This window comes from Pinus tabuliformis, chromosome 1_2 (genome assembly GCF_031772625.1).
Source record: "Pinus tabuliformis cultivar Carrire ecotype Pingquan chromosome 1_2, CPIR1, whole genome shotgun sequence".
NCBI lineage: Eukaryota > Viridiplantae > Streptophyta > Pinopsida > Pinales > Pinaceae > Pinus > Pinus tabuliformis.
In genome coordinates this window covers 1,129,499,107-1,129,522,365 of record NC_142298.1, presented here as the reverse complement: position 1 = coordinate 1,129,522,365, position 23,259 = coordinate 1,129,499,107, and positions in this window count along the sequence as shown.

The window sequence follows — 23,259 nt, the reverse complement described above, 5'->3', positions numbered from 1 at the left end:
TCGTGCCACCTGTGTGTGGTTTCCTCCAATCATCCATCATTCTTCCTGAGAAATACCCACCTCTTACCGTTACTAGTGGTGTCACACACCTTATCATTTGTAGTGCCTCACCCTAGTTAATTCTCTTAGTAATATGCGGTCTAAGCCAAGGCATCAGACTAATCAATTCGTGGTGATAGTCCTCAAACTTTTCAGCATGATCGTGTGCACCCTGTTTTATCACCCTAGTCTTCTTATCGAGAAAATCATCCCTTATCTCATCCCTCAGCTTCTTGACTTCCGCTACTACCAGAGCGCTTTTCTTCCTTAATCGCACCCTTTCTTTTTCAAGTTTTTGGAGCCTAAAATTTCCTTGTTGGATTTCTTCCTCAAGTCCCAAGTGTTCTGCTTCTTGCGGCTGTGTGATCCCTTCTTTCCAGGCTCCACGAACCATCGTATCTATCGGTGCTGCTATGCACGGACCAGGCCTTTCATGCTCCATGGGGATTAAAATGTTCGCTTCATACTTCAGCTTCGGAGATGCCTGCATGGTCAGTGTCTCGCACGCGGTCCTATAAGCCCATAGAATCGATGGTACACACAGGTCCCAGTTAGTCCTCTTCGTATTGTGGACTTTGTTCAGCACTTCGCGTATTTTGTCAAAGGCTTTTGCGTGGATATCCTTCTACGCATCTGGCCTTTTTGTACTCCGTGGTTTTAACCGGAGGGGTCATTCACACCCTTGTCTTGCCCGCACCCACTTATTGATCATGTCCCTACCACGACGACTGTGTGCAATCCTGTCGGTTTCTCACCATATGCTTGTATCCTCCTGAAACGGTGGGCATGCGGGTCGTTTCGTCCATCATACTTTTCTTTTAACCGCATCTAAGGCTTCCCAAATCGTATGCAAATCATCCTTCGACAGTCGTGCCAGTCCTTAAAACTCTACTGGTGCGTACCCCACCACCTTGTGAGCGTAGCGCGTAGTACCCATTTCAGAGTGTCGAAACATTGTTGTTCCAACACTTCTCTTTCAAATTTTTTCAGGAACTCCTCCACTTCACCTAACCAGTCATATGTAGGTAGATCTCTTCTCTCTATTGTTACCCAGTCTTGCTCACACGCAGTTATCTTGTAGATGGAATCTACATCGTCATCACTTTCGTTGTCGTGCACGGGCTTTGTATAGTGCGATCCTTTTGCGGGGTCTAAAGGTACCACTACGCGCAGTGACTTTTTCTCAAAAATCATCTTGCGCTTCTTTAAATTTATCACTCCATTCATGTCAGTGGACCAATCTATTCCCAGTTGCGCAACCTCACTACCACTAGCCCAATCTATTCCCAGTAGCGCTATTGGAGTCTCGTGCAATCTCATTGCAACCTCCAAAGCCTCAGCCTGAGTGGTTAGTCTTTGTTGTGACATCGTGTTCCGTAGATGCGGCATTAACGATGCTACAAACCATTCACAGTGTTGCCCATCTATTAATGTCATGTTCGCTTCACAAATTGTGCACTTCAGTCTTTGATCAAACTCCCATGAGGTTTTGCCTGGTAGCATTGTGATTTTCTTGAATCCAATGATCGACTGTGCCTCCGATTTTGGCCTCCTAAATTCCTTGTTTAGCGTAGCTTGGATATCCGCTATCCCCGCATTCAGATTGTCATTGGAATTCTTAATGTACTAGGTCAGCTCACGATCCTGCAGAGCGCTGACCAACGTTGCCTTCTTTATATTGTCGTCCGTGACACCCTGTGCTTCCCATTCAGCTTTCACCACAATCTAAAAATGGTTCGGATCTTCATTCCCTACTCCTTTGAACAATAGTAGCTTTATTGCGTTGGCCATACTGCTTCGTAGTGGTGGTGGAGGTGGGATGGGTGAAGATGGTGAAACTGGTGGTCATGTGGTTGGGGGTGGTATGCGCAGAATTATCTGCCTTATCAGATTGATCACACTTCTTGGGAGACCTTCGCGAGCTCTTCTTCGCCTCCTCGCGGAGGTGAAATCAAGGGGCTAGTCTCTATTTGTGTGCTACCTTCATTTCTGTAGATTCTCCCACTTTGCGTAGCCCCAAACATCAATTTATTCACATAACCCGCTTTTCACACAGTAGCATTTTAATCTAATTGTTCAAATATTTAACGTACTTACCTCACAGTCCCTTGAGGAAGCGTCGTTCTGCCTCACTATAGCTGACTGAATTATCTACCACGAATTTGGTGATGAATCCTCCTATGATTCGATCGAGCCAGTGATCGACAGCGCGCGCGATCTAATCTTCTGATGCTTCAAGTGTGTGCACAAATTCTAGAGTCCACACAATAGGTTTGTCAAGTTTACACCTTCTTTGACTATCTGCTAGCTTCACGATCCACTTGTACAACTCAATAGGGAAGGATGCAAAGAAAATTTCATGGATCTCCATATACAAGTAGCAATATAACCACTCTTCCTTTGATAATCACGGATTCCTGTTTTCTTGTGCCACGAACTCGTGAATATTTCTATCCAACCACTCTTCAATTCCTTTCTTTGTCGGATTCCAGTGATACGACATCAGAAATATCTATGCAGATCCCAGTCTCGGCAACAGAACGATTTGTTAGCTTGTTGGGGCCTGACCCAGGTTCGGAGTTAATTAGCCAAACAAATCTTGGTACTACTGGATCTTTCGGCAACTGTCCGCGGAGTGCGGAATGATGTCTCACCCAAATTAGTATGGGAGGGTGCTAGAACTAGGTTTCCCCACCATGGAGATGTCTGATGAGTTCGACTGGTCTTTTGTTTGTCCCTGTGTGCAAGGAGAAACACGCACTTTCTTGTTCCTCGCAGACTGATACACTGCCTTCGTGCAGCCCTACCCAAGGGTTGTGAGTCGCACTCTGCGCTCTTACCCAAGACCTTAATTATATTCTAATATTAGTTAATTATCTTTACCTACTTGAATGATTTTAGGTAATAATCAGTTATACAAAATATTCATACAGGTTCGTGCAGTAAATAAACAATATACTTGCAAATTATATCCAGTCATGCATTATGCCAGGGAAAGATACACATAATGATAGCAAAACTTCTCTTTATTGATTCTTCCAATGATTACAGACTTGACCAACCTTGCGCACTCAGCTGCAGGGGTCCGCGCACTCAACTGCAGACTCCTAGGCCTCTGCATAGACTATTGCAGAGCCTTCTCATACTCTATGCCCCACAGACACACATTACACTTCGACTTCTCATCCTCCTCGTTATCTTTACACTTAGAGCCTTGCTCTATTTATACAATCCCATGGTCCATGGACCATGGGTAGGTCTATCCAGCTGACATTACATTACAAAACTAGGGCAGACAACCCTGTGACTCTATCATACTTTCGCGCCCCACGCCCGCAATTCATGGAGCTTTTACAACAAGATTTGGTCAAAACTTGGGCTTTAAGCCCCAAAACATGCCTTGGGGGGATTCCATGCCCAACATGACGAAATGGTTTTTATAAGTTTCTTGGTTATTTTTAAATATAATTTTAAATTTTAAATAAATTTAATTTTATAAAAATATAATCTTATATTTTTATAAAATCATTTATTTAAAATATTAATTTTGTGCGTTAAAAAGTAATGGGATTGGGACTCAATTTCCAAGTTCAATAAAGGTTGAATGTTGTTAGGCCCCTATACTAATAGTGTAACCCCTTATTGTTATTAGTATAACCCACTTATTATATTGATGTACCCATGTAGTGCCCATATTGTTACTATTGTGCCCCATAGAAGCCCACTATTGTTATTATTTTGCCCTTACATTATTATTGTTATGTCGGCTCTGATTATGTTATGACCCCTTAGACTCCTATATATAGAAAGGAGGTCTTTTCATTTGTATCATCCAAGAATTGTTCATTTATGTAATGTAAAGGAGGTTGCCCCCTTGAAGAGGCTGAATTCTAAGGTGTTGATCTATCTTTTCTATCTTTTCTTGAGTTGGTTTCATAACATTTGGTATCAGAGCTTTGGATTCTAGGCTTTCGCTGCTCCAAACAGGTCATCGTGGAATTTTTGCTATAACCTTTTTTTTGTGATGTTTCAAACTTCACAAAAAAAACCCATTTGAGAAGAAATCACGCTGAACCTTGGGTCCGAATTTTAGAGCTTTTCGCGCGACAGTTGCGGAGATATGATCTGAGGAAGTTGGTCTTTTTGCAGACTCTTGAATTACATTCAAAACAGGTGACCTGGGGAAAATCGTCATAACTTTCTCTCTGGGGATCGGATTGAAATTTCGTAAGAAGGTACAGAAAGAGGACAGACTGCAGTTTCTTTTATGCATTTTTTAGATCTAAAGGTCGAAACAGTGACACGTGGAACTTCATACAAGTTTGCTCTTATGGAAAGGTCTATAATCAGGTCATCTTGGGAGATTGTGCATAACTCTTCCTTAGAGAATCCAATTTGGATCAGACTGGTGGCATTGGAAAGAGGACACAGAGGGCTACTACAGGTCACAATTTCAGAACTTAAAGATCCGAAAGTACAGAGTTACAGTCATTCAAGGTCGAGCTCCTAAAATCAAGAAAAAGCAAGATGAGGAAGTTTGATGGCAAGGATACTACTAGTGTAACCCCTTATTGTTATTAGTATAACCCACTTATTATATTGATGTACCCATGTAATGCCCATATTGTTACTATTGTGCCCCATAGAAGCCCACTATTGTTATTATTTTGCCCTTACATTATTATTGTTATGTCGGCTATGATTATGTTATGACCCCTTAGACTCCTATATATAGAAAGGAGGTCTTTTCATTTGTATCATCCAAGAATTGTTCATTTATGTAATGTAAAGGAGGTTGCCCCCTCGAAGAGGCTAAATTCTAAGGCGTTGATCTATCTTTTCTATCTTTTCTTGAGCTGGTTTCATAACAAATGTCCACTAAGCAATTTACTCCAAGTCTCAAGCAAAGTCAGCCCCAATCTCTAAGTACGAAAACCACATTTGTTACCATATATTATGGGGGTCAAAAGTCAAATCAATAAGCAGCTTCCAAGTTACATTATAAAATCCATAATTTGAAATTCCTTGAGATGTGTGAAATAATAATCAATGGTTTGCGGGGCTTGCCTAAATTTTAATGTACTTCATTTTTACAATCGTTTACACATGTTTCCATCTCATGTATTATGGACCCCCCCTCCTAAACCATTGCGAAATATTTTTATAGCTCTATTTTTCCGGAATGAGCTTATGGGTGAAAGCTTAAGGTAAGAGGAGGCTAGGTCAACAATTGAAATATATCTTCGTGCAAGTAAAATGAGGATACATGTTCCAGAAGTACATTTCAATACAAATCATGGAGTTTCCAATGTTATAAAGAAATACTTCTTCCATGTGGAAATGTTTTATGCTATAAGGAGGAAATGAATTAAAAAGAGGAAAATGCACGTGAATAGAAAATTTGGATAATTTCTTATCCACTTAAGCTTTTACATGAGTGAAGAGGGATCATAGTAAAGATATTTTCATAATTTACCAAACATGTTTAGAGATATGGTTTTCAAAACCATGGGAAGCAAACCAGTAAATGATTTTAACAAAAAAATGAGAATTATTTATGAAGTTTCATTTATTCATAAGTATACCAAAAGTGGGAAAAAGTAAATATGAAAATAGTGGATGGTTTGGGTAAATTGTTGTAAATTTCATTTATGAAATTCATATGGAGAATTATTACAACACATGGTTTTCAAAACCATGGATGGCTTTACAAAGCAAAAATTATTTAAGGAAATATTTTGGGATTTGATTTATGAAATTTATGAAGAAAATAACATTTTTCAGGTCAAGACAAGACATGTTTTTCTATTGAAGACATGGTTTTTTAAAACCACATGCAAGAATTATTTTTTTATGGAAATATGATTTTATAGATTTTTGGGAAATGCTTATTATCAAAATATCTTATTCCCAAAAACTTAAAATTAATATTTTTGAAAACTAAAGAGTAACATAAAATCAATGATCTCCAAATAATTTTCAAATTTTACGACAATGATTAAGCACCTGAAAGATAATTAATTGAATTAGCAAAGGATTTTATCAAAGGACATGGGCTTAATCAATTCTATAAAAAGGATAAGTCAACCAGATTATGGGCATACTAATTGAATTTTAGGGAGAAACTTCAACAACCTCCAAATTCTATGGAAAAATATCAATAGGTAGAAGATTAAGGCAAATTTGTGACAAAATGAGCGACCAATTTCAAGAATAAAGACAATCAATCAACAATCAGTGCGCCAATTCCCAAATCTGGAGGCATAAGACTTTCAATCAACTCTAGATTTCCTGCAATTATTTAGAGATTATTTTTGTCTTTAGCGAATTGTTTAGATTTTTATTCCAGGAAGCTAGACAAAGTCAATTAAGTTTTATGTTCTATATATTGTATTATTTTTAATGTAAAAGGGTTGGATTTTGATGCCAAAACCCTGCCATTTTTGTAAATACTTCTATTGCAAAAATTTTAATTGAAGGTTTCTAGATTTAGCTTCATGACATCATTTGTTTCTCATGTATGTCTTTCCCTATGATTTCATAATATGTTTCTGCATATGTTTAAGGTAATATAGAAGCACTAGGAAAGGCTAAGTTAGTATTAACTTCCCTGACAACCCACTACAAAGTTATCGTCATTATGGAGACTATCTAATTGAATAGTTTGTTTAAATTAGTACCTCTGCATCATTAAATTATTGTCTCTTGTCCTCTCTTAAACATATTTATGTGGGTTACATAGATTCTCCTGTACACATCTATTCTTGTTAGGTGATTGAGTATTCAGGATGCATACTTAATTATCTAATTTCTCTCCTATTTCTCTACCAAACTCTTTAAAGCTATGTTATTCCGTCAGAGCTGGACGTTGGAACTTTGATAAATCCTCAGCAAGAGGGGACTTTATTTTTTAGCAGAGATTAGATACTCATCAACAACCACTTATACAAATCATAGATCTGGCCATTGTGCTTCATAGGTTATTATCCAGTGACAGTGACCGACATTAAAAAGCCTCGTAACACTTGAGGGAGCCCCCTCTGGTTCAAGGGTCAGCTTAAACCTAAATTTTAGTTGAGATGGTTTCTTGGCACAGTTTCATAGCCAAGAAATTCCTTCGATAAATAGATACAACAAGAACCACTACTTCTCCATCCAACATATTTGTGCTCTTCCACTTTTCCTTCAATACCAACAAACGATTCTCATTCTTGTTATAGAATAGATCTTGAAGATATTTCCACATCTCATGGGAACTTCTCTTCCTTGACAAATGAGGTATCAAATGATCCTTGACACCATCTAAGATGATCAGTTTAACCTTTGTATCTAACTCCTCATATAGTTCTAACTCCTTAGAGTTAGTTGGTTTCATAATATCCTTGTCGGAAAAATGATAGATCTTATTAACCATTAAGACTAACTTGATCCTTTCCTTCCATGGACTATAGTTAGATATCCCATCTAACCTATCCTCATATCACAAACCAACTAGAAACTTCACCATTGTCATTGGTTCTTCAATAAAAATGGAACCAACTCCCTCTTGAGCTGTACATTGTGTTTTGCGCACTGAAATTCACTAGCCCTTTAAAGTATCTCTAAAACCATGTTGAATTTCCATGACACTCAAGAATATGGTTTGTGTTTTAAAATCTCAGACATAAATAAACTTAAATTCCACAACATGTCTACTTTTCATAGCGGAATAAACATAATAGTTAATTAACTATAAGCAATACACAAATTTTCAACCCAACTTTGTTATATTACAAATTTTTAATACAATAATATAGGGCTCTTGTACCATGGAATGCCACCCTTAAAATTAGGCCTAATGAAAGACAACTAGGGCTTAGTATCAACAAAAACTATGCTAACCAATATACCCTAAACAAATTACAACTGACCTACTTATGTTGGTGCGCATCCACAGTGCTTTTGGTCCACGTACCTTGAACGCTTCGAGCGGTCATTTTCTTTCTAATCTACAACTCCACAATATACCACTACAAATGAACATTGCTCCTTTAGGTCATTGAAATTTGGCAAAACTAAATATACCCTCTAGTTTCACCTTGGTCTATCAAGGAGTCCAACACAAAGGGTCTTCACACTACTGCCCACTTCTTCCTCTCTGCTTCTCCAATGAAGATAGACCTTAGGGCAGTGGAGGTTGCCCACTTTCCACTAAAGATGACCTCTACAACATAGTGAAATAGGGCTCAACAACTAGCCCTTCTTGTCTCCCCTTTCTTCCTTCAAAGACCAACCCTTAGAGCACCAAATACCCTACCCTCCAATAGCCTTGTAGTCCTTCACAAGGACTATACTTAGGGCTCAAAATACGACTTCTAATAACCCTCCAATATTGTACTTAAGCTTCCAACAAACTACTACTCAAATAAATTGTAGAATAGCCCTACACCACATTGCAAACATCATATATGAAGGAGAAATATATACCTTAAGGATGACCACTTCCGTCCTTAAATTCTCTAGACCTGTACATGCACTTAATTTGGAACTTTCAGCCTTGGTTAGGGATTGCTATAAGAACTACATGGCTACTTATACTTAGCCTCAACTTATCCAAATATTATGTTGCACCTTCCTCACATGCCCTTACCTCTGCGTTGTAACTCGACATCCTACACAACTATTTTAGGGATCTTCTACCTTTGTCTAGCTCACTCTTAGTGCTCAACCCTCTTGCAAAACCTTAGAGACAAAACTTGACTTCTTAGAGAAGTATAGCTCCCAAAACTTGCACAAAATAACTACACAAAATGTGTCCTTCTCACTTGGCCTGATCTCTTCGTAATTAGGCCTCAACCAATCTCAAGAAAAGACACCAAACTTTCCTCTTCTTCACTTCAACTAGGCTCCAATAGGATGCGGCTAGATCAGATCAAATTCTCCTTGATGTCTTACACTTTTGATGTTTTCTCTTGTCATATGTGAGTGAGATCAAATGAAGCTCCTTTATTTATATGTTCTTAGGGTGCAACATCTAGCCCTCTCTAGGGAAATCCTAAAGCCAAGTCAACCTTAACTTTGTGCCAATTAGCTCATTACCATGTAAATAAAAATTAGTTTCTCTCATTCATTAAAATTTTCTTTAGCTGCCTTAGTTTCCCCTTACTCAATTAAGGGTACAACACATGAAAATATGGTCAAACCCCCAAAATTGCTCTTGTTTTTGCACCTACAACTTTGGCTACAAGACCCGTTGATTGGATATATTTCCCATAAAGTGATGTTTTGGTGCAAAATCACACAAACCCATTACCCAAGATTGTGTTGTACCTCCCAATCTACAAAAATCAACACTCCCTCTTAGCAACCGTGGTACTTCCATCACTAGGAAGTATCTCCTCATCATAATCACTACTGGTGACACTAGCCCAACTACTGGCATTCACCATTCCAACATACCCTATAGAATGAGCTACACCTATCTCGATAGCATTTGCACCATGAGAAGCCTCCTACTTTGTTTTCTCCTAAAATTCTTTCAGGCCATCCTAGTGTTCCTTCTTTTCAACCGTAGAAGTACCCTTCCTCCCCACTAACAACACGATCTTCTTGAGTTGCACATTCTCCCTATGAACCTACATATTCCCACTAGAAATTGGCTCCCTCTGAATCAATTAATTAATATTTACCATTGATATTTAATGATGATGGGAGAAATAATTTACATTAAAAATATATTGTATCCCAGGTAAACTCCATCAAGCATATGTAAAAAGAAAAAATGTACATCAGGATGCAAAAATGACATTCAATAAGGAGTGAGATGTCTGAAAATCATAACAACATATCACCATGTCAAAACAAATGTGTAATCACCACAAATACAACACAGACAAACCAGTGATCAAACCAAGAGTACACCACCTGCAAAATGACCCCACCACTGGCCTTGGAAAATAAACCAATTTTCTATCTAGGAGATTGATGAAAAGACAGGTCCTAAAAAGAAATTAATGGTCAATTACAAAATCAAGTGAGTATTCAATGCCCCCATTGTCTAGAATAGAATAAAACAAATTCCACATAGGATGGTGCATATGTGATTAATCATTGACGCTGGAGTAGAAATATAATAGTAACAAATGTATTGATGTGCATACGATTCTTTTCCTACAAACTCTATTCGCAGAGATTATTTAGAACTAAAATGTATGAAAAATAAACCACCAACCTGATGTGACCCATGTACTCTTGGCTCGTTAATTAAGGCATGGGCCAATAACATGTCCAAATTAACAACCAATCCCGTGAGAGATAAATGTAAATAAAATAAATTGCAGAAAATAGAAAAATAATTTTTAAAGTTATACTTTGTTAAATTGAAAAACATTTCTCATGTTTGACTGAATTAATACATAGTCAACCTAATACCCAATGCATAACACATGCCTAATGACATGGATATTGAATATGCTTGACTTCCCCCTTTTTTTATCATATATATATATATATATATATATATATATATATATATATATATATATATATATATATATATATATATATATATATATATATATATATATATATATATATATATATTTTCTTAATATTTCTTATGCTTGATAAATTCAAGATTAAAATGCATCTAGGTTAGTGTTATATTATATTGAATCGATTTAATGTTTTTTTGCTAAGGCTCAATATTTTTCCATAAGTATCAATGTCAATGGTCTTTCTATCTGAAATTGAGCTTGTTTGAACACTTTTTCCTTTCATAATTTACTATCTCTAAAGCATACTAAATTCAAATGATAATCACCATCAAAACTAAAAAAAAATTCTTCAGTCAATCACTCGCAAACATTCATTAGTTCATCCCAATGTCCTTCCTACCCTTATCTCATCCCACTTCATCAAATGCAAGATTCCTTCAATGTTTTACCTCTATACTTTAGTCTCAAAAAAACTATAATTATTAGGATTGTAACTTATTATATCGCCATTCTCATTCATCATGATGCATTATCATTTTTCTTGCACATTATGGATGTGACTAGTTGTAGCTCATTATCAAATAGTTTCATATAATACTACAATGACAACAACAATCTAATTTTAAGGTCCTGGCATAACAAGACACGAAATTAAGATAGGCACCCCCCATGTTGTGGAGCAAAAGACCTCATATCCATAGTGATTTGACAACTTGATTGACATAGATCTACATACCATGCCCCCCATCAAATTTGAACCTCTCCTTTCTTTAAAAATATCTTGTATACAATTATTTCATTTACATTCTTGATACAACCTAGACTTTATCAATCATAAATAATCCTCCATTATTCTCATAAAATAACAACATATTTTTAATTTTAATTTATATCTTATATATCATTAGATTATTCACATATATAAAAATGCTTTTATCATGAATATTATTTAAGTCATTCATATATACACACACACACACACACATAACTAAACCACTTCTCTATAATTATTCATTTTGTAAATCAATTATTTTATTTAGAAGTATTTTATTCGAACGTTATTAATTAATTCAATTCTTTGTGTGTGAAGGTATAATTTACCTTAATTTAGATTTGAATATACAAATTTTTATGAAAACATACATTTTCTTAACCATGAAACATATTGTTGGCTTGTTAGGGCCTGACCTAGATTCAAAGTTAATTAGCCAAACAAATCCCTGTACTACTGGCCCTTTCAGCAACAGTCCATGGAGCGCGGATTGAGGTCTCACCCAAAGTAGTATGGGAGGCTGTTAGAACTAGGTTTCCATACCTTGGAGATGTCTAATGAGTTCGACTAGTCGAATTCCGTCCCTCGCGGTTTGATACCCCGCCTTCGCGCAGCCCTAACCAGGGGGTCGTGTCGCGTTTGGCACTATTACCCGAGATATTATTTATCTTTCAATAGCAATTAAGCACCTTCGCCTACTTAAATGTCTTCAGTTATACTTAACAATATAAAACATTCATACAGGTTTGCGCAGTCAATAAACAATATACTCGTAAATTATATTCAATCATGCATTAAACTAGAGAAAGATACACAAAATTATAGCAAAAATTCTCTTTATTTATTCTTCCAATGATTACAGACTTGATCTATCCTGCGCACTCAGCTGCAGGGGTCCACGCACTCAGCTGCGGACTACTAGGCCTCTGCGCACACAGCTATAGAGCCTTCTCCTACTCTACGACCCACAGACACACTTTACACTTTGACTCAATCACTTAGACTTCTCATCCTTTCATCTCCGTTCTTATTATTAGTTATCTTCTACACTTAGAGCCTCACTTTATTTATACAATCCCATGGTCTGCGAACCATGGGTAGGTCTATCCAGCCAACATTACATTACAAAACTAGGGCAGACAACCCTGTGACTCTATCATACTTTTGCGCCCCGCACCCGCAATTCGCGGAGCTTTTACAACAAGATTTGGTCAAAACTTGGGCTTTAAGCCCCAAAACATGCCTTGGGGGGATTCCATGCCCAGCAGGCCCCCAACACAAACATCATGACTCGCTCTCGAGTCACTCTACCAGCGCGGAGAACTTTGCGTGGAGTCCCTCCAACTGGGTCCGAACTGTTGCAAGGTCGGTAGCGCACTGAGCTACTGCTTTTTGAATCTGTTGCATACGTTGCTCCAAGACTTATGTGTCGTGAGTGCTTCTCTGCATCAGTATGCGCATCCCCTGCATGTGTACGAGCTTGCCTTCAATTTCAGCTATGATGGTGAAGGCCTCGTCGATCCAAGGCTGAAAGCGCGCCTTCGAGACTGCTTCCTTGTGTCATGTTGCATTCACCTGCTCCTTCAACGCTTTAGCCTCTTGCATCCGTGTGAGCCTCTTAGTGAGGACCACCGTCTACACAGTTCCTCGGACGTTGTCATACTGTTGTTGGATTTCTCGCACCTCTGTCTCTAAGTGCTGGATGTTGGGGTCCTCCTGTAGATTTGTGAGGACCTCAAGTGATTCTTCCAACATTCTAGTGCAGTCTCGCACTGCACTGCCAATTTCCTCCAGTCCCGCTGTGATAGTGCTAGTGCGCTGCTCTCTGACCTCCGGAGGGGTGGACGGTTGCACCTTTAACCGTAGCTCAACGATTTAAAGGTTCAGCTCTAGCTGAACCTTTGTCATTTCTTCCCACGCCTCACACACCCCTACTGTTAACCTGTGGATGCGCACCTCTGTTGTTATGTTCGTTGGGATGGCCAGCTTCGGGACGCTTTGGCAGGCTTCGTCTATTACCTACACCAACCGTTTATTCTGTGACACCAATTCATCGTGCTGCAACATTAATTGTTCCATATTGATTTTCTGCTCGTTGAGCACTTGCAGTGCACGTCTCTCCGTAGCTCGAAGCTCTGTAGTTATCCCATCCTGCAAAACATATAAGGTCTCACGTGGGAGTGCAGCCATATTAATACCAAGACCCTACAGTGCACTCACAGTAGGCCTGTCGGCCTCATTTTTGCATGAGTACCCCTTCTGGCAGCATTATGGTATTTTTCATCTATGCACGCAACATTTGTTCTGCTGGTGTTGTTCCGATAGCAAGGCTGGTCAAAAGGGTACTAGCCTAAGGAGGGTGCGCCTATAATTCCTGCAACTACACTCTGAGGGCCCCCAACATAATCTGGTTCTCCTGCATGAAATCTTGGAGAGCCTCAGAGGTGACATTGTGCACTGTCTCGCCGATGTCGTGCAGATCACCCTCGGTTAGGGTGATCAGGTCAATAGACAACTTCTATGCCTTGACCTTCTTACGCGACCCTGCCCACTCTATTGGGTGCTGGTGCTTCAACTGTGTTGACGCGGTTTGGGGGTCCGCGCCTCCCTCTTCTGTCTTTGCTTCCTTTGCTTCCTACCCCTGCAAATTCATCGTTTGGCCCTCGCCCACCTTCGCGGCTACCTCCTGTGCTGTTGTTGTTCCTGCAGCCTTTTCTTGCTCAATTGCTTTCTGTGCAGCATCCCACGCTGCCCGCACTTCTGCTGTCGTTGCTTCCTCTCTTCTCTTTTCTAGAAAGTGTGCAAAGCATAACTTGGCCTCCTCTTTCTTCCTCTGCGCTGCCGACTTTTCTATCTCCACGATGTCTGGGGCGCACCACTCTAGTGGACATGTCTCTAGGATGTTAAATATGACATCGTCTATGGCTACAAAGGGTAGCTTCCTCCACTTTGAGTTCCGCAAAACTCTGAAGACTATTGTAGGCAGTGGGCGACAACCATGGGTTGTAGTTGATCCCCATTCTGAGGTTCATCCGCATGAACACCCAGAATATTTTGCTGTCGCAGATCCTCGTGGCATCCTTTATGGCCCAGAGCGAAGCATACTTCACAGCCTCCGATAAGTCCCAGGTATGTGCCTTCAAAGATAATGTTGTCTGGGAGGAACGGGGTCTGGAGCGAGCTTTTGGTCTTCTCAAAGTCCTTGGGCACTCTAGCCTTTCCATTCCATGGGGGGACATAGGCGAGCAACTTTGTCGGGGGCTGCGCAGGCTGAGCTTCCTCCTCCATGCCTTCATTCTCGTCTTCTATGATAATTAGGTCCTCTAGGTCTTCTTCTTCTTCATCGGTCATGATGGTGATGACTTTCCCCTTGTCCTTCATGGTTAGCTTGGTGTGCAACGGTTTTTGTGGGGACACACGTACGGGGACCATTGCTTGTTTTTCCTTCTTGGGTCTTGGCGTGCACGGTGATTTCGAGATTTCTGCCACAATCCCCGCACCTTCTTTGGTGGTCATTTCGGTTATGTCCATAACGTTTGCAGTTGTTGCCATCGTGTTTGTCCAGGAATCTAGCACTCTCGAACTCAGGGGCTCAATTGACGCTCGACTCACAACAATAAAGGCTCTGCTTAATGGCTCAATTCACAAATGACCAAGTGTTGTTTGTTGGGAAGCATAACACTTTTTGAATTTGAATTCGACCGTTCCCCCCAAATCCGATTCATTAATGCTCCCTTGGTGGTAAATTTTTCCAAATCTTGCCCATAAATCGCATCTTAAATGCTTGCTGCCCACTCCGTTTGGCCTCTAGTCGAGCATCCCATCGTGAATAGTGACTTCAACGATCACTTTTTGGTCAACACGTGTGGCAGCGCTACCCCGCATGCTCAATCGCAGACCTTGTGGCTCTTCGCTTCTACGCGTAGCTCCAACATTGCGCAGTTCCCAGGCATAATATTTTATAGTCCCGTGCTTCCTTTCAACTGCTTGGAGCGCTAGGACTATACTTCCCTCGGCTAGTCAGGTGGTTGTGCCACCTGTGTGCGGTTTCCTCCAGTCATCCATCATTCTTCCTAGGAAATACCCACCTTTTGTCGTTACTGGTGGCATCGCGCACCTTATCATCTGCAGCGCATCACCCTTGTTAATTCTCTTAGTAATATGCGGTCCAAGCCAAGGCATTAGACTGATCAATTCGTGGTGATAGTCCTTAAACTTGTCAACATGATCATGCACACCCTATTTTATCACCATGGTCTTCTTATCAAGAAAATCATCCCTTATCTCGTCCTCCAGCGTCTTGACTTCTGCTTATACCAAAGCATTTTTCTTCCTTAGTCGCACCCTTTCTTTTTCAAGTTCTTGGAGCCTAAAATTTCCCTGTTGGATTTCTTCCTGAAGTCCCAAGCATTCTGCTTCTTACAGCTGTGTGATCCCTTCTTTCCAGTCTCCACGAACCGTCGTATCTACTGGTGCTACTATGCGCAGACTAGGCCTTTCATGCTCCTACGTGGTAAGGGTCTTTCACATGGTCCTGTAAGCCCATAGAACCACTAGTACGCGCAAGTCCCAGTCAATCCGCTTCGCATTGTAGACTTTGTTCAACGCTTTGCATATTTTGTTAAAGGCTTCTGCGTGGATATCCTTCTATGCACCTGGTCTTTCAATACTCCATGGTTTCAACTAGAGGGGTCATTCGCGCCCTTGTCTTGCCCGCACCCGCTTACTGATTGTGTCTCCTACCGCAAGGACTGTGTCCATTCCCGCAGGTTTCGCACCATATGCTTGTATCCACCTGGAAAGGTAGGCATGTGGGCCATTTCATTTGTCATACTTGTCTTTTAACCGCATCTAAGGCATCCCAAACCATATGCACATCATCCTTCGACAATCGCGCCAGTCCTCAAAACTCTTCTAGTGTGTACCCCACCAACTTGCGGGTATAGCACACAGTACCCATTTCAAAGCTTTAGAAGCATTGATGTTCTGGCACTTCTCTTTCAAATTTGTTCAGGAACTCATCCACTTCACCTAACCCATCGTACGTAGGCAGATTCCTTATCTCTGTTTTTACACATCGCAGTGATCTCGTCATCATGTTACAGTTGACCGTGGTTACCTCGTGTAACCGGTTCTTCCATCGTTCTATCTCTTCACCAGAATCTGATGTACAGGAGCTTTCACGCTCCCATGAGATTCGGCCATCCACGTTTGGATTTACCCAGTCTTGCTCGCGAGAAATTAGATTGTAGATGCAGTCTAGATCATCATCGTTTTCGTAGTCGTGCACGGGCTCTGTGTAGCGCGATCCTTCCGCAGGGTCTAAAGGTACCACTACGTGCAGTGACTTTTTCTCAAAAAGCATCATGTGCTTCTTTAAATTTATCACTCCATTCATGTTAGTGGCCCAATCTATTCCCAGTAGCGCGGGGTAGGGATTGCTATCATCAATAATCTCTATCACTTCGAAATCTGCTAGCGTGCTTTCTCCTTCGATATCTACTATGATTCCCTACAGTCTCCCCATAGGTAGGATATTTTGTTGGTTTGCCATTCGTAGTTGGATAGGAGACCATTGTAATGCAGGCCTGCCCATGCGCTCCCATGTCTGTTTTGGTAGAACATTCGCATCTGATTCTAGATCGAGAATCACTTGATCCATCTCATCTCCCTTCCGGTTCGCGTCGTGTGCTTCTCGAACTTCCAGACTACGCGTGGTTCTCCTGGCGCGGTCCCAACACATCTAATTATGAGTTCTTGTAGCCCCTTCACAACCTTGTTGTCGCGCAGCAACTTCATGCAAGTCTCTAAGAACATAGTGAGCATCGATGGGTCCATTTCCGGCTCTAGTTTGTCTTTACTTCCTGAAGTGGAGGCATCCGCGAAGCTCCTCTTAGCTTCCATGAAGGTCTCCTTAGCGTGCTCCAAATCAAATTCTAGTTCCTTCGTTGGAGCCTTGCGAACCCAGGTACTTTCTTCAGGCTGCTTGGCTTTGTCATTCCCTATCGTAATAATACTCTAGAGCATGATATTTACATCAGGGTCTTCCTTGTGCGGCTCAGACCTCATCATATTTAAGTTCTGAGTCGGGGGAGGCTGGAGTGCTCCTTTATCGCGCAACCTTGATATGTGTGGGACAATCCACTGTCTCATGATCAAACTCGTACAATATAAGCATGATGTTCTCATTGGATTTGTACAATTGAGGGCATAATGCCCCGGCCCTCTGCTATTGTAACATATTAGCTGTCCATGACCTCTTCCTGGTCCCATTTTTCCTCGGCCTTGTCTGCGCCCCTGAAATCCAGTGTGCGCCATTCCTACATTTTGATCGAGGGCCCGTATTTCAGCCTGAACTCTGTAGGTAGGAGTTTGATCCATCATCAGTTCATAACTTCTACAGGTATGCTCATCATGGCCTACTGACCTGCAGAAATTACAGAACAACTGTTGGGAGTTCTGCGTATACTTCTGTAATAGATGGAATTTATGTTGAAAATAGCAACAAGAAATGCTAAATATAAAAGTGCTATAAATAGCATTTTTGGATACATTCCAATTTTAGTTAGTCCTTGAACTAAAATTGAGAATTAAATTTCGAATTTGATCTTAGCATCTATTTGAAAAATAATTAATTAACTCATCTTGAGTTAATTAGTTGAAGAAAATCAAACATGAAGTCTATGTGAAGACATGCAACAGTTATCCCTTTGATTGAGGAAGTTATCTCTTAATTAAGGAGATTAGGATGAGTTTTACTTTGAGTTGTAATTAGTTAGCTCAGTTAACTGAGTTAAGTCCAGTTAGATTAGTTCCAATAGTTTGTGGAACTGATTGTGAGTTCAGTTAGTTAATGCATGCATGCATGTAACTACTGTACTTCAGATAACTGAATATTCTCTCATAAATAACTCATGCATGTCAGTTTAGTCAGAGATCTAGTTGAGATCAGAGGATGGTAAAGTGTACTATCAGTTGCAAGAATATTCCATTGAGGATATCTCTTGCATGCAGAAGGAATTCATTCCTTGGAGATTGCGCAGTTACTTCTGAGTTTGGTGTGTTGTGTGTGAGGTGAGAATCACATAGGTTGCAGCTGAAGGACCCAGGAGAAACAGCGCAAGGAAATAGGAGGCTTGGAGGACTAAATGAAGGCATATGTGTTGTTTATTCTGTCTATGAGCAGTAGTGAGGGATTGTACTGAGAGCTGAATAGTTTGTGAGCTAAAGCTTTGTGTAATCCGAAGATATTTCCACTTGTATGATCATACAGATAGCGGGGCTTTTAGCTAAAGCTTTCCCTAGAGTATTCTTCTGTGTTCATATGTGATTGACTTCTCATTCTCTATTATATGTGTTCTATTTGATCTTGCTTAAAATGGATTAAGCTTTCACAAGTCTTTTTGTAGAAGTAGATCAAGTATTTTGCTTTAGTATATTGCATTATCAGGTGATCTACAGTGGGAAATTCTACATGGTATTAGAGCAAAGGTGATGAAAGCAGAGAACAATATACAAAGAAGGGAGAAGTTTTAAGTTTGAAGTTCCTGACTATAGAAATCAAATTCTTATCACATCTCAAATTTCACCAATGGCGTTCAACGGTTTGAGACTCGAGTATGCCCTTGATGGCAGCTCGAATTATATAGCCTAGAAGGATCGCGTGGAAGCGGTATTAGAGGACAATAGTTTGAAGGACTTCATTGATCAAGAATTCCCCAAGCCAGGAGCTGCTAATGCCCAAGAATTGGTAGAATGGAAGAAATATGTGGCTAGAGCGAGGAGGATCCTTCTAGAGGGAGTTCGAGACCACATTGTCTCGAGTCTCCGTGGGAAGGAGACACCGTTTTCAATGTGGAAAACTTTGAAGGATCTATATTAGAACAACAGCGATTAGAGGAAGCTGGCACTGAAAGACAAGCTTCGGAAAATCAAGTGTGAAAAGGGCGACATGATCTCTACATATCTGAACAATCTCACCACCTGCAGTGATGAGCTTGGAAGTGTAGGAATCACGACAGTCGATGATGACATGGTGAGTCTTGCTCTCCTCGGTCTTCCTAAGAGCTAGCATAACTACCAAGACTTGGTAAATGGAAGAGAGAAACTGCCAGATTGGGAATGACTTTGGTCGGATCTGATGGACGAGGAGAAAAGGAGAAGCATGAGAGATGGATCTTCATCAAAGCAAGATGATGAAGAAAATCTTGCCTTAGCAAGTAAGGCGAGGAAAGGGAAGGGGAAGGCTTCACATTCCAAATCGAGTTCTTCCCATGGTGCGAAGAAGATTGACAAATCGAAAGTGTGATGGTTTCATTGTCATGAGGTGGGCCATTATGCTATGAATTGTCCACAAAATAAATCTGAGAAGGGATCCTCGAAAGGATCAGATGGTGAGGCACTGGCCTCATAGTTCGAATTGGATTTCACCCTCATCACATGCATGGTTTCATCGATGGTGGGTTGTGTTTGGTACTTGGACAGCGGAGCCTCATTCCACATTACCGATAACAAGAGTCTTTTCAGTATCTTGGAGGAGAAGGACCTCCAGATGCGCATAGAGATGGGCGATGATGGAAAGTACCGTGTTTCAGGTGAAGGTACGGTTGTGTTTCAGAGGGAGCATGGAGCTCCTCTCACCCTGACTGATGTAAAGTATGTGCCTGGTCTGAAGAAGAATCTTGTGTTTGCCGCTATGTTGGAAGACAAAGGCTATGATGTACTCTTCATTAAAGGAAAGGCATTCCTGAGGCATATCGATAATGGAAAGACCAAGAGGATTGGGATTCGAGTAAAGAATCTCTACAAGCAAAAGGTAGATGACTGTGCTGCATTGAGTTCCAAAGCAGAGTTGGTGTAGAGCCAAGATGTTGGCGAGCTATGGCATAGAAGATTAGGCCACTTGCACCATGGGACCTTGAAGATCATGCAACAGATTTCCACTGGACTTCCCAAGGGTAAACTAGAGCAATTGGATACATGGAAAGGTTGTACCTTGGGTAAGTATGCAAAATCTTCCTTCCAGGATCGAGATAGTTGAGCTAGAGCAATCCTAGAGCAAGTTCATACAGATGTGTGTGGACCATTCTCGACAGCCTCCACCGCTAAACAAAGGTACTATGTTATTTTTATTGATGATTTTTCTTGTAGATGTTGGATCTACTTCATGCAGAAGAAGGATCAAACCTTCTCAAGGTTTTGTGAGTTCAAAGTCTTGGTTGAGAAAGAATATGGAAAGAAAATAAGGGCCTTATGAAGTGACAATGGTGGAGAGTATGTCTCCCAATAGTTTAAGGATTTCAATGCAGCAGAAGGAATTAAACGGGAGTTGACGACACCCCATAACCCACAGCAGAATGGGGTGGCCGAAAGGAAGAACATATCGATTGTGGGAGCAGCTTAGGTGATGCTACATGGCCAAAGCCTACCACTTCATTTATGGGCTGAGGCATGCAATACAGTAGTATACTTGTAGAATAGAAGTCTGCATCGTATATTGGGGATGAAGACACCAATGGAGGCTTTTTCCGTGAAGAGACCAGATGTGAGTCACTTCAGGATCTTTTGATCATCGGTTTATTGCCATGTGACCAAAGATGCCTGGAAGAAGCTAGAGCCAACAACTGAGTTGGGGATACTTGTGGGATACATTGATACACCCCATAACTATCGGGTGTTCTTTCCTACCAGTCAGAGGACAGTGGTATGCAGAGATCTGAATTTCGACAAGCAGAAGGCCATGTGAGTTTCCCTTAAGAGGGAGCTCAAGTTGCATGCAAAGGAGGAACTTTTAGTTCTTAAGAAGGAGGAGCCTCAGACTGATGCGAAGCAGCCACATGCAAAGGATCCAGGAGTGGAGACATCCACTCATGTAAAGTCTACCAGAGATGAAACGATCAAGGGAAGCTGATAGATTGGTGATGGATGTGAGAGAGAATGTGGGACAACCATCCTCTTAGCGCAGATAGAGGAGATCACCCGAGAAATACATTGGTTACATGGCCCTGGTTGGGGAGTGTGTAGAGACCAAACCATCTTCCTTCGAGGAAGCAGTGCAGCAACCAGTCTGTGTTGATGCTATGGTGGAGGAGTATGACTTCGTAGTTCATAACAGTGTTTGGGATGTTGTCCCAAGACCAGAGGACAAGTCAGTAGTGTGTTCCCAATGGCTTTATAAGGTAAAGCAAGCAGAGGATGGTAGTGTGGAGAAACGTAAGGTAACGTTTGTTTCCCATGGTTTCTCACAGGTCGAGGGGATCAAATATGATGAGACTTTTTCTCTTATAGCAAGGTATTCATCTGTCAGATCGATGTTGGCACTATCAGCTCAGATGGGTTGGACGATCCATCAGATGGATGTGAAGACTGCGTTCCTCAATGGTAAGATTGAGGAAGAGGTGCACATAGAGTAGCCAAAAGGATTTGAGACCTTCGATCGAGAGTCGCATGTGTGCCAACCCAAGAGAGATTTGTACGGGCTGAAGCAAGCACCTCGTGTTTGGTACACCAGGATTGACAACTATTTCACCGGGTTGGGCTTCATAAAGAGTGAAGCAGATGCAAACCTTTACCACATCATGGAGAAGGTAAGCCATTGATCATTGTTCTTTATGTTGATGATCAGTTGATCAAGTCTTGCAATGAGGACCTTGCAAGGGAGTTCGAGATGAAAGTCATGGGTCTTATGCACTACTTTCTAGGCATGGAAGTGTGGCAGAAGGATGGGGAAGTGTTTGTGTCTCAAGGCAAGTATGCCAATGAGATACTCAGGAGATTCCACATGGAGAAGTGCAAGCCCATGCAAACTCCTATAGCAGGAAATAGGAGGAAGGAGGATGCTACTTCAAGTGAGGTAGTAGTTGTTACTATTTATCAATAGCTTGTGGGTTCATTGATGTATTTAGTGAACACACAACCAGATTTGTGCTTTGCGATGAACCAACTAAGTCAAGCTATGGTTCAACCTACCAAGTTGTTTTGGAAGGCAGCGAAGCATGTGCTCAGATACCTCAGAGGCACATCTCAGTATGGATTATGGTACAGACGGACAGAGGGAGTGAAGCTTCAAGGCTTCATAGATGCAGATTGGGTAGGGAGTCCATTAGACTGGAAGATCACTTCAGGAGGAATTTTCAACCTTGGTTCAGCTGCAGTTCCTTGGTACAACAGGAAACAGAGGTCAGTTGCACTTAGCTCAATAGAGGCTAAATACATGGCTTCCAATCAGGCAGCATGTGAGGCCATTTGGATGTGGAAAATTCTGGTTGGATTGTTTTTTCAGAGGATGGATCCAATTATGATCTATTGCGATAATTAGAGTTGTATCAAACTCTCTGAGAATCCAGTATTTCATGACAGGTCCAAGCACATCGATAGCCAGTATCATCATCTTCAAGATTGTGTGGTGAAGAGGATCATGTTGTTGCTATATGTTTCGACCGAGGAGCAGGATGCAGATATTTTGACTAAGACATTATCAAAATGCAAATTTGAGTTCCACAGAGACAGGATTGGGGTGACAGATAATCCCTTTTTTGTTGAGAGGGAGTGTTGAAAATATCAACAAGAAATGCTAAATATATAAGTGCTAAAAATAGAATTGCTATAAATAGCATTTTGGGATACATTCCAATTTTAGTTAGTCCCTGAACTAAAATTGAGAATTAAAATTCGAATTTGATCTTAGCAGTTGTTTGAAAAATAATTAATTAATTCATCTTGAGTTAATTAGTTGAAGAAAATCAAACATGAAGTCTATGTGAAGACATGCAACAATTATCCCTTTGATTGAGGAAGTTATCCCTTAATTAAGGAGATCAGGATGAGTTGTAATTAGTTAGCTCAGTAGCTGAGTTAAGTCCAGTCAGATTAGTTCCAACAGTTTGTGGAACTAATTGTGAGTTCAGTTAGTTAATGCATGCATGCATGTAACTACTGTACTTCAGATAACTAAATATTCTCTAACAAATAACT